Source organism: Aulonocara stuartgranti (genome assembly GCF_965226115.1).
Source record: "Aulonocara stuartgranti genome assembly, chromosome: 3".
Taxonomy (NCBI): Eukaryota; Metazoa; Chordata; class Actinopteri; order Cichliformes; family Cichlidae; genus Aulonocara; species Aulonocara stuartgranti.
Window position 1 is genome coordinate 53,584,713 of NC_138941.1, and position 11,141 is coordinate 53,595,853.

At 42.8% G+C, this 11,141-nt stretch overlaps 1 long non-coding RNA gene across 3 annotated transcripts; it reads left to right on the forward strand.

Moving 5' to 3' along the window:
- Positions 1–3,377: 3,377 nt before the first annotated feature.
- On the forward strand, positions 3,378–9,445 carry LOC309702760. Of its 3 annotated transcripts, none has more exons than XR_014275704.1 (7): positions 3,378–3,570; positions 6,701–6,881; positions 6,980–7,463; positions 7,996–8,126; positions 8,373–8,480; positions 8,586–8,701; positions 8,844–9,445. It is a non-coding gene; the product is annotated as an uncharacterized lncRNA (long non-coding RNA). The 3 variants fall into 3 exon arrangements; XR_014275705.1 differs by having other exon boundaries at positions 8,001–8,126; XR_014275706.1 differs by lacking the exon at positions 7,996–8,126.
- Positions 9,446–11,141: the final 1,696 nt, after the last annotated feature.

The following is an 11,141-nucleotide window of genomic DNA, read 5'->3' on the forward strand; positions in this document are numbered from 1 at the left end:
AACAGGGGTCAAGTGTTTCCTGGTCTTCCTGAAGTCCACGATCAGTTCCTTGGTCTTTGCCACGTTGAGCTGCAGATGATTCTGCTCACACCACGTGACAAAGGAGTCGACCACAGCCCGGTACTCTGTCTCATCATCCCTGCTGATGCATCCAACCACCGCAGAGTCATCAGAAAACTTCTGAAGATGGCAGATTCATATATCACTCTCCACTTGCTGTCTATCTGAGAACAAGGCACAACTTGCTATTGCAATAAACTATAATCTAATTATCCACACCTAACAACTCCTGCACTTAATCTAAAATAAAATGATGACAGAAAAATGTTATAGCACTGCCTTTAGTAGCCTCACACAGTTCCTACTGTTTCCTCCTCATGTCCTTACCAGGAATGTCTGGACAATGTTATATCATGAGTAATATTTTTTTTTAAATTCCATCTAAATAAAACACATGGGCAGCACGGTGGCACGGTGGTTAGCACTGTTGCCGCACAGCAACAAGGTCCTGAGTTCACTTCCACCATGGAGTTTGCATGTTCTCCCCTTTGCATGTTCTCCCTGTTTTTGCGTGGGTTCCCTCCGGGTACTCCGGCTTCCTCCCACCGTCCAAAGACATGCAGCTTGTGAGGATAGGTTAATTGGATAATCCAAATTGCCATTAGGTGTGAATGTGCGAGTGAATGTGAGTGCGAATGGTTGTCTGTCTCTGTGTGTTGGCCCTGCGACAGACTGGCGACCTGTCCAGGGTGTACCCCGCCTCTCGCCCTATGACAGCTGGGATTGGCTCCAGCGCCCCCCGCGACCCTGAAAAGGATAAGCGGAAGCGAATGGATGGATGGATAAAACACACACATGCACGCACACACAGTGACATTTTAGACCTTCTTCAGAATACTGTATATACTATGGGCATCATGGTGCTGATCCAGAATCTTTTTTTTTATTATTTATTACTAGAGCTACAATAATAAAGCAATGAGGAGGGGGAAGTAATAAATATGAAATAATGTCATTATGATGATTCCATTTGTTTCACTATCCACTCTGTGCAGGGGCAAAGCTTATTACAGTTTTAAACTGTATAGAGATACAATAATTTTACTGCTGTAAAATCCAAATTTTGTCTTATTTAAAATATAAATCTAATATAATCTGCTTCTTGATGTATGTTCTTTAAAATACAGCGTGTGTTTTTAATATATTATAATTATAATAATGCATAATTATGTGGACATGCATATTAGATCGTTTTTTAGTGAAATATAATCCCTCCAGAAAGGCAGGAAAAGCTCTGTAACTTGCTTTAAAACTAAATATGTTTCTAAATACTTTAAAACTAAATATGTTCCCTGAAATGGTGACAGAGCTACAGACCCATGACAGCCTTACACAGGTAGCCAGCAGCTATGACCAGCACTACTTGTGCAGTTAATAAAAGGACAGGTAATGTTTGTCGCGCTGTTGCACACACAGCACGCTCGTTTGTTTCAGTTCGTCAGTTGCAACAAGACAGCTTACCAACGTGTACATAATAAGCTAATACTCGTGGGTGCTATACACTACAGTGTACGCTGTACGCCTACTTACTGGTTTTGTCGCATCTGTGATGGTCCTGCGACCATGACTCAGTGACTTTATGTTTATGTTCTTTATTGTTATTGCTTTCATTATTATTCATGGCTGTTTTGGGATGGTTTGTGTCTGGGATTTTAGACACTGGGTTCTGGGTTTGTGCTCCCTCTGTTGGTCCCTGGTGTTAGTGTTCCCCTGTTTCGTCAGGTTAATCAGGTCCAGCTGTTTCCCCCACCTGTGTGTGATTTCCCAGTGTCTCTTTGTGTACTTATAGTGTGTGATTTCCTCTGCTCCTCGTCGCGTCGTCTGTGTTCTTACCCTGTGAAATCCTCTGCGTGCTCTCCCTGCTGTTCTCCCTTCATGTTCAGGTTTGCCACTCCTTTGTGTAGTTTTTCCCAGTTTAGTTGGTCCTTAGTTCTGTTTGCCATCTCCACTTTATGTTCAGTATTGTCAATAAATCACCTTCACATCTAAGGAAGCGCTGCGTTTGAGTCCTCCTTCCACTCTTCACACGGCCGCTGCCCCGGACCGTGACAGCATCAGTCTGTGTCTCTGAGTTAACTTGTGTTTCTCCTACAGCTCCGGACCGCAACAAATGCGCGTGCTCTTTGTGAGCTCGTTCCCGGCTCGTAACCAGCGCGTTCTGCCGTCAAGGGCGATCATTGGTTAAATGTGATCATGTGACTGATGCAAGCCAGATCCTTTTATTTAGCAAAACTGTGATTAATAGTTAAATATTATTGTTGAAGGGCACAGACAAGACTCCGCACGCACACACACATTAAAAAAATATATATTTTTTTTTTTAAAAAGTTGCCTCAACAAAAGGGCACCTTGGGAACCCATCAGGAAAGGGGCGGGTGCTCAAGCCCCTCTAGCCCCCCCCCCTCTGCACGTGCCTGCTCAGCACCGCTCCTACATCGGTGGGGGAGAGAGTCAGAGGTTGGTGGTCTGGCGTCATGTCTGCTTTGGTTGTGGTTGTGGGGTTCCCTCGCTCAAAACGAGCATAAAAGTTGTTGAGCTCGTTGAGGAAGGAGACATCAGAGGATGCGGGGGAGGGTTTGGTGGTCCTGTAGTCTGTAATGGTCTGGAGTCCTTGCCACATGCGTCGGGGGTTGGAGTTGGAGAAGTGTTCTTCTACCTTCTTTTTGTAATGGTGTTTGGCTTTTTTAATGCCCTTCTTTAGATTAGCCCTGGCTGTGCTGTAGGCGTGTGCATCTCCTGACCTAAAGGCAGTGTTGCGGGCCTTCAGGAGGAGACGAACATCCCGGTTCATCCAAGGCTTCTGGTTGGGGTACATGGTGATCCGTTTCTGGGTGGTGACACTGCCTGTGGTTTCAGAGATGTAATCCAGTACAGATGAGGCGTACTGGTCCAGGTCTGTGTGGGTGAACATATTCCAGTCTGTGTTTTTAAATCTGTCCTGGATCACTGCGTCTGTCCCCTCTGGCCACACTTTAATTGTCCTCACAGCCAACACGTTCTCACTCCCAACTCGTCAAACGTGTGACGCATGGTCAGGCTCCCTCTGCTGCACTTATGGACGCGCAGGGTACCCCTCTCGCGTCGGGAATTGACGTGAAGGGTCCTCCGATTGAAGAGATTGCTGCGGAAGTGCCTGTTGTCGGTATATTTAGACATTTTCCAAATCACATTGTAGTGACGTATACAGAACACAATAAATTATATAATGTAAACAACTACCTGAAAAACAGGTAGAACGATGCTTTTGTATCGTTTATTGCATTTACGGAGGGAGTGATGTATGCTGGGTAATGGCACAGCTAGCTACTGGGTTTGTTCACCCGCTTCGGCTGTTATCAGTCCATACAATGGGCGTTATTAGCACAAATCAGTCCCATAGATATGGGCCATCTCCTGCTAGATTGTTCAGAAGGTTGTTCTCATCCATCCAGATGGAGGATCACTAACAGGAGCGTGGAAGACTCCAGAATCCACTCTGGCTGGAATCCGGTGGATATGCAGTGTGTACAGGTAAGACCATTTAAACGGACAGCATTTATAGAATGACCATTAAAAGTCAGCGAGTGTCAGTAATGTTAATGTGGTTATGTTAGTAATACACCGAGTGCTAATATAACAGCTTTAAGATGCATTTGTAGATATTATTACGTGTTTTACCGTCTTTATGGTGCTAGCTTAAAGTTACGGTGTAAACGTTAGCTTATATTGGAGTAAAGCTGTTACTGGTTAAACGATGTTAGCACAGAAATATTAGCTTCTGTCATGACTGATGAAGTTACTAGTTAATAAAGTTTTCAGTAAAGTGTTTAATCACAGCCACAGACTGACAGCAAATATCTCGATTAGCTTCAGTGCATCTGTAATAAATATGTGCAAGTTTCAGTGCTTCGTTTAAACTGTATGATACTTATACTGACCCAGGGTCAGTGTAAAATACAATCCTAGCTGTGTGAACAAAGCCTGGCTCCTTTAATCCTGCATGACAAACCTCAGGATGCAGGCTATTATTACTCTTTCCTGCTGACACACCTGCCACACCTGAGAGTCAGCTAGAAACTTACAGTGACGTGGACATCATGCAAAGACTGCCAGACTCTGTAATACTGCAAATGATCAGTGACTCAAGTTAACACTAAACTTTAAACAGCACCTCTGTGTCTCTGTGTGCTGAACATTTAGGATTGAGTCAGGCTGCATCAGCTGAAGCTGTTATTTGTATATATCAGTATTTTTTATTCAGGTGTGGGGAAAATACGTAAGACTGCAGTGAAGCGATGCACCAGACTAATCCCTGGCCAAAGGTGTCGTACTTAAATCAGACTACTGATCCAGCCACATCAGCCTTTTGTGAAGTCTGTTTAAAGTTGACTAAAAGTGAACTTCTGGTTCCTGAGAGGTGGACTGTGAGCACAGAAACACATGTTCATACATACAGCTGCAGCAAACTTACATTAATTTTAAATAGATTTGTTACTCTGATGTCTGTCTCTGTGTTAGTCCTCTGACAGACTGGTGACCTGTCCAGGTGTGCTCTACCTATGACTACTGGGACAGGCTCTAGCTCCTGTAATAGAAATTTTCTGTTATTCTCATTTAAAGTATTTAAGTGCTTATAAATATGCTTAGTTGTGACACTGTTACTGTTCAGTGAAAGTTTCTAAAACTAGATGAACTTACTTCAGCGTCAGCAGTTTGAGAAAACGACTCCCTTTACAGGTGCTGATAAGGCCAAGGGCACAAAACAGCTTAACCATTGATCCGTTAGGTTTCATAGCGAGACACATGAAGTGTGGTAGGATCAGTTTGTAACTTCCTCCCTCTTCCTTGGAATGCATAAAGGAGTAGGAGCACCACTTCTGTGGCAGCGCTGACATGACTGAACTGTGATGTTTGATGTGTGTTGGCGCAGTAATAAATAGCTTGATCACAGCTCTTTCTGTGTTGCAGACTTTATTTTAAAAATCCCATGACATTGCACCCAGACCACCTGGGTCTGGGTGCAATTCCCCCCTCCAGGGGCAAGGGTACCTAGACCCGGTTTGTAGAGTACGCTTGGGGAGTGTGATTGTGTGTACAGCGTCTCTTTATGTCTGTCTCCACGTTGGTTGAGTGTGGAGTGAGTGCATATGAGAGCATGAGGGTGGGAATGGATGTTTGTGTCTGTGTGTGCCTGTATGTCTGTGTCTATATGTCAGGTTGGGTATCAGACGCCACCTCTCTGGGGACACCTCAGGCCCTCCAAGGTTTGGAGGCCTATCTCCACCCACCACCACTTCCCCTGCCGGTGGCGGACTCCCTCAGGTGTCGGTGTGTTGGTGGTTCTTTGTGTCTGGGGGTGGGCGTCCGGGTACACACCAGCTCACTCCTTGGCGGCCGCTTGTCGGGGCCTGGGGCCTGGGGCTCGCTCGGGCCCCTTTGGAGGTGGGGTGCCCCCGGCCTCTCGGCCTAGGGCTCGGTCACTCAGGCGCAGCTGGGGGCCGGCGGAGCTCACGGGCGCGTCACTGCAACCCCCCCTGGCTTCTGCTCCGCGGCTGCTGAGTGAGCCCTCATCTGGGACTCTCCTCAGCTCTTACTGGAACAGTGGCGCGGCTGCCCCTCTGTTGGTCTTCCATGGTCTCTTGTGTTCTGGGGGCCTCTGGATGTCTGGAGTTTTGATCTCCTCCATACCCGCTTCACACCCTGGAGGATGGGGCTGTGGCCCCCCCACACTCCCTAGCAGATCATTACATGGAGAAACCTTTGGAATGCAAGCATGCTGATCCACACAGGTATGCACACATGGGTATTCACAGACGCGGACTAAAGCTTTCTTGGCTGCTGCCTCAAAGCACACTGTGCGCTGTCTATCTTGCGTGCTGCACAATATCGTTTATTACTTAGTAAATACTGATATCTATGACTAGCTAGTTTATTGTGATGGTGCTTTGTTTTCTCTATTATTATGTTGCTCTTTGTTGTTTGCTGTCTCCTCTGTTTGTTTGTTTGTTTGTTTGTTTGTTTTTTCTCCATACAGGTGACCCAGGAGTTTTTTTTTTTTTTTTTTGTCTCTCTTCCCCCCCTTCTCACCGTCTCTTCTCCCCTTGGGTTTTCTTTCTTTCTCTCCCCCTCTCTCTCTCATTCATTCCCCCTGTCCTATTTATTAAAAAAAAAAAAAAAAAAAAAAAAAATGACAAAGGATGAACTGAAGCTCTGCCATCACGTAATGTCGCATACTGCTGTTTCTGATGTCATTTAAAAAAAAAAAAAAAAAAAAATCCCATGACACCCCCCCCCCCCCCCCCCTCCCACTGTGAACATGAATTGAATATTCAGAAGACATTTGTTTAAATAGTTCTACAAATCTGAGCTGTTGGTGTGTCCTTGGATTGTGTGGTAATAATATTAGAGCCTGCAATCTTTCTTACTGAAACTCTACTATGAGTCATGTTACCTGAGATTAATTCTATGTTTACCTGTCAGCCTGGACGAATGTGCTGTGTGAAGGAAATTAAATTAAAACAGATCTGAACTGCGTACATTTAAGGAACCTGTTCATATTTAATATGAACCAGTGATTTTTTTTGATCGCTGATTCCAAGAGAGTCTTTGTGGAAATCCTGTTTGGCTTTTTGTTATTTTAATTCTCTTCTCTGTTTTCCAGAACAGTTCTCCACAGTCGCTGTCCACATGGGTCAGTGGGACCAAGAAGCACTCTGCTAATGTGTGGACTCTGACCAGCAACATCCAGCAAGACCCAGACAGCGTTTTCTATCTCCCAGCTGGAGTTTTTGTTTGTCTGTGACTGGAGAGGCAGATTTTTGTTGAGCTTCACACTTGCAGAGGTAAGTCAGTTTGCAGAGATCCCTACCACCCTGGCTTTTATGTGCTAGATTTCTTGTCTGAAACAGTAATATTTCAGTGACTGCTGCTTATACCACAGGTTAACACACGCTACTGATCCCTGATGGGAGAATCATCAATTTTGGCAACAAAGAAGCCTGGTGGATGTTTGTTTACAGTCTGATGATGGGACATCATGCTCTGCATCTTCAAAGTTTGTCTCTTGATTATTATTCATACCCAGTAATGTGAAGTATGCTTATATCTACTATAACTGAACCAACCTGGTGCTGTTCATTTATGGAGGCTGTTGAGTCTGAATGTTGGATGTTGTGTATCTCGTGTTCTCTGGGCTTTGTTGTCCTCAGTCTTTTTGCAGGATCAGAAAACAAAACCAGGAGGCGCGTAAATGTTTCTTCTCCATGATGTTTCTTCAAATGTTTCTTCTGGATGATGATAAGACTGACACGGGATGCCACCTTTGGTCTTGTGATGAAGCAAAGCTCAGGAAGAAGTGGGATTAAATGGTACCCACATGTTGAGAAGGATGTACAGGGGCACCTGCAGCCAAATCCAAGCCTCAGGTTAGTTGTAGTTGCAGAACGCTACAGGACTGAGACAGCTGAGGCATCAAATGTTTGATTAAACGGATGAAAAAGAGAAGTTTTTTCCCTATAATTATCACTTCTTAAAATCTGTAGCAACTTCAAGTCTGTCAGCATGCTGAGCATGCAAAGAATGTGACAATATATTTTTGTTCAATATTGAATTTCTTTCAGTTGCAATTGTTAAATGAAAAAAAAAAAAAAATATATATATATATATATATATATATATATATATATATATATATATATATATATATATATTCTTATAATTTAGCAAACTAATTTATCAAAAAAATGTACATATATCTGTATTAGTGTTAATAAATTAATTTGACACCTGTATTGAAAATACCATATTGTATTCATACAGAATCAGTTTGGTATCATTGTTTGTCTGATTGCTGAAACTAAGAGCTACTTTGATCTGTTTAGATCTAAAGTATCCAAAGTTGAGCTCTGATGTTTCTTCACGCCTGTGTGTGATATGTGATTTCCTACATGCTGGCAGAGCAGAGCGGCAGTTTTTGCTCACAGATGGTGACGGTGTGGAGAGACGGTGGTGTTTCCTCAGAAGAACCAGCAGAGTCACTTGCTGACTGATGTTCGTCTGCACTGCACAGAGGAAATCAACTGACCGAGGTTTGTCCAGTGACGTGTTATGAATGTATATTTGTTTTATGCTTACAGATATGTTTTTCTTGACAGAGGCTCTGCAGAGGTTAGACAAAGAAAATATGTGCTTTACATTTTACTGTGATTTATTGAGATATTTGTTGCCTGATGTTCAGCAGGAATGGAGAAATAGAATCAAAGGGAGATGTTTTTGATGTTTTTGTAATGATGTAAGTAAATCTTCAATATTATTTATTTGCTTGGTTATATTAGGAGTGTTTCTGAGTGAGGGGGGAGGAGTCATCATCCAGGTAAAGTGACGTAGATCAGTGGATACACTTGTCTCCCCTTTAAAGGAGACGATCCAAGTCATCCTTAAATGTTAGTGCTTTCAAATACACAAACATTTTTAAAGGACAAAAATGAACATCCAACTTTGACTGTAACACAAAATAAATCTTTGCATGTGTGTTTTCAAACTCTCAGATGGGCAGCATATCAGTCTTGGACTGTCTAACCTGCAGCACTGAATGACCACCACACATGAGCATGTTCCTGCAACATTCAGCATCTGATCCTTCATCTGTGTGCTTCTGCTTTTGGTAAGTAGAGTTACCCAACTCCAGTAACTCTAAACACATGCCATCCATTTCTAACAGCCTGGTTACTTCCTGTCAGTTACTTTAGAAACCATGTGGTCACCTGACCTAACACTGTTTCTTTTTCTTCCCCTTAATGTTCAAGTGTCACATGTCAAACAGCTGGAGAGGAAACTACACCAGTGTACTGGGATGTTTCAGCAACACGTGCCAGATGCTGTTCCTTCATGGTGACATCACCAGAGACAGCCCCACCCACCTCAGGACCTCGCCATTGATCATGATGATTATAATGATGACAGCGAGCGGAACTAAGACTGTAAAAATCCACGACCAGAATGTTTCTTTCTAATTATTAATGAATAGTGAGAGCCTCGTTCTGTGTTTTGTCTGTTTTGGGGTTGTTGTTTTTTTACCTCATTTGTTACTAACAAAGTTCACAAACTCACACAGTTTACATTCTGTATGTTTCCATCTTTACCAGCCACAATCTAACTGCATTTAAGAAAATAATCCTTAGAAATCGTCGTTTTTCTCTTTTGTAATTGATGATAATTCAGTGAATATACTGCGCTGCTTCCTTTTATTGCGTCACACATTGCTTTAAGTTTTTCAGTGTCCAGTTATTTTTTACTGCTGTTTGAATTCTCTGTATGTTTGACCCTGTAGACTGTTTGATGGACTGCTTGTCTTCCTGTTTGTAACCGCCGCCTGTTTTTTAATAAAGATTTGGATTTCTGACTTCAACACAGCCTCTGCGTGTCCTCCCTTTGTGTCCTCTTCCTCTGTGAATGTGTTGCATGTGTCACAGATTCATTTTATTAACAGCTTTCCCACAGTGAGTTGCATCAGCATTCATTCACAGCACATTTCAGAAGGATTCAGATTAATACAGTGATCTTACAGTCAGAATGATCCTGACAGAGTGCCACTGTAAATTATCTTTCATCAGGTAAATCAGGTAAGTTCAGTATTTCAAAGCAGGAGTTATGAAGAATCATGCTGGCATTAGGACTAATAATATGTACTTACAAAGTCAAAGTTTTTTAATTATGCTAGAATATTGGAAGACAATCAACTTTTAGTGTTTTCCGCATATTAATTATTCTGAAATAGAGACGTGACCCTCACTGTACAGAAGCACTAAACAACTGACAATCTAACAGACATCATTGGCCTGAGCCGTCATGCACAGTGAGTCTGATCCTTTGCTGTGAGAGTCTGACAAGCATGTTTCTGGTCAGTTTGGAAGAAATAATATCACAATGTTGATCTTTCTTTCCAATATTCCTTCTCTTTTACAACATAAACTGTGATCAAAGCTACTTATGTTCACAGCATGTAATAATACTGACAGTCCAGGGCATTGTGGTCTGTTGAGCTAGGGTTAGGGTTAGGGTTAGCAATTCAGACATATGTAATCAATATTAAACGTCTCTGACGTGGGCCACTGTCTGCAGTGTTGGGAAATCCATACCAGGCTGGAACGAGTCAAGGTAGGTGAGCATCCACGAGAAGACACAGCAGATGCATCCTACTAATACTGACAGGACCAGGAGACTCCAGAAACCGAGCATCTTCTCTTCAATGCCATCCTCTCCTGTCACCCTCTCTGCCCGCAGCTCTTTGAGTATGGGGTAGATAAGGGCGCAGAGAAACCCTTATTACTAATTTGTATTATAATTCAATTTTCATGAAATATTCATATTCAGTATTGGTCCTTTTATATTAATAACAACGTATCCACCCAGGCTCATGGTGGGGCAGGGCTCTGTCCTGGGATGCTTGACTACAAGGTAATGTACACCCTGACGAGGTATCCAGTCTGTCAGAATTGTTTTCAATATTTGGTTCAAAAACATGAATGACAACAAAAATCCAACTAGGATTCTTGCATATGATGAATGAAGTCTGTCTTTGACTGTATTGTCCAGCTGATCCATCAACCCCCCAGCAGGTGAACCTTATTCATAACATAACACAGCAACAATGTAAAAAATGAAACAGCAACAGGCTAAATGTAAAGTGCATTCTAAACTCCTCTTCAATAAATTATATGCAAAGAGTCATTCAGGACTGTAAAACGTGAACTACAGAACCCAGAGTCTTCATCATTAAATCTCTGGTTGCTTCATTTTTCTATCCTATATCAGATACTTTAAGGTTAGGTTAGGTAAACTTGCATTCTCATGGTGAGGCAAAGTGCTTTATGTGTGTGTGTGCGCATGTCATGAACGGCTATAAAAGGCCTATAATTAAAGAACAAAGCGGGGTTTGAGTTCGAGTTGCGGCAGACTGTCACTACTTGTAAATGGAACGCAGCCTTCCTGCGGCGGACAGCTAATAACAGGAATCAGACGCGGTCCACCCGAGTCCACAGCAACCACCATAGCAACCGCCTAGCATGACCTTAAAAACATATTCTGTCTTCATAACTATCAAA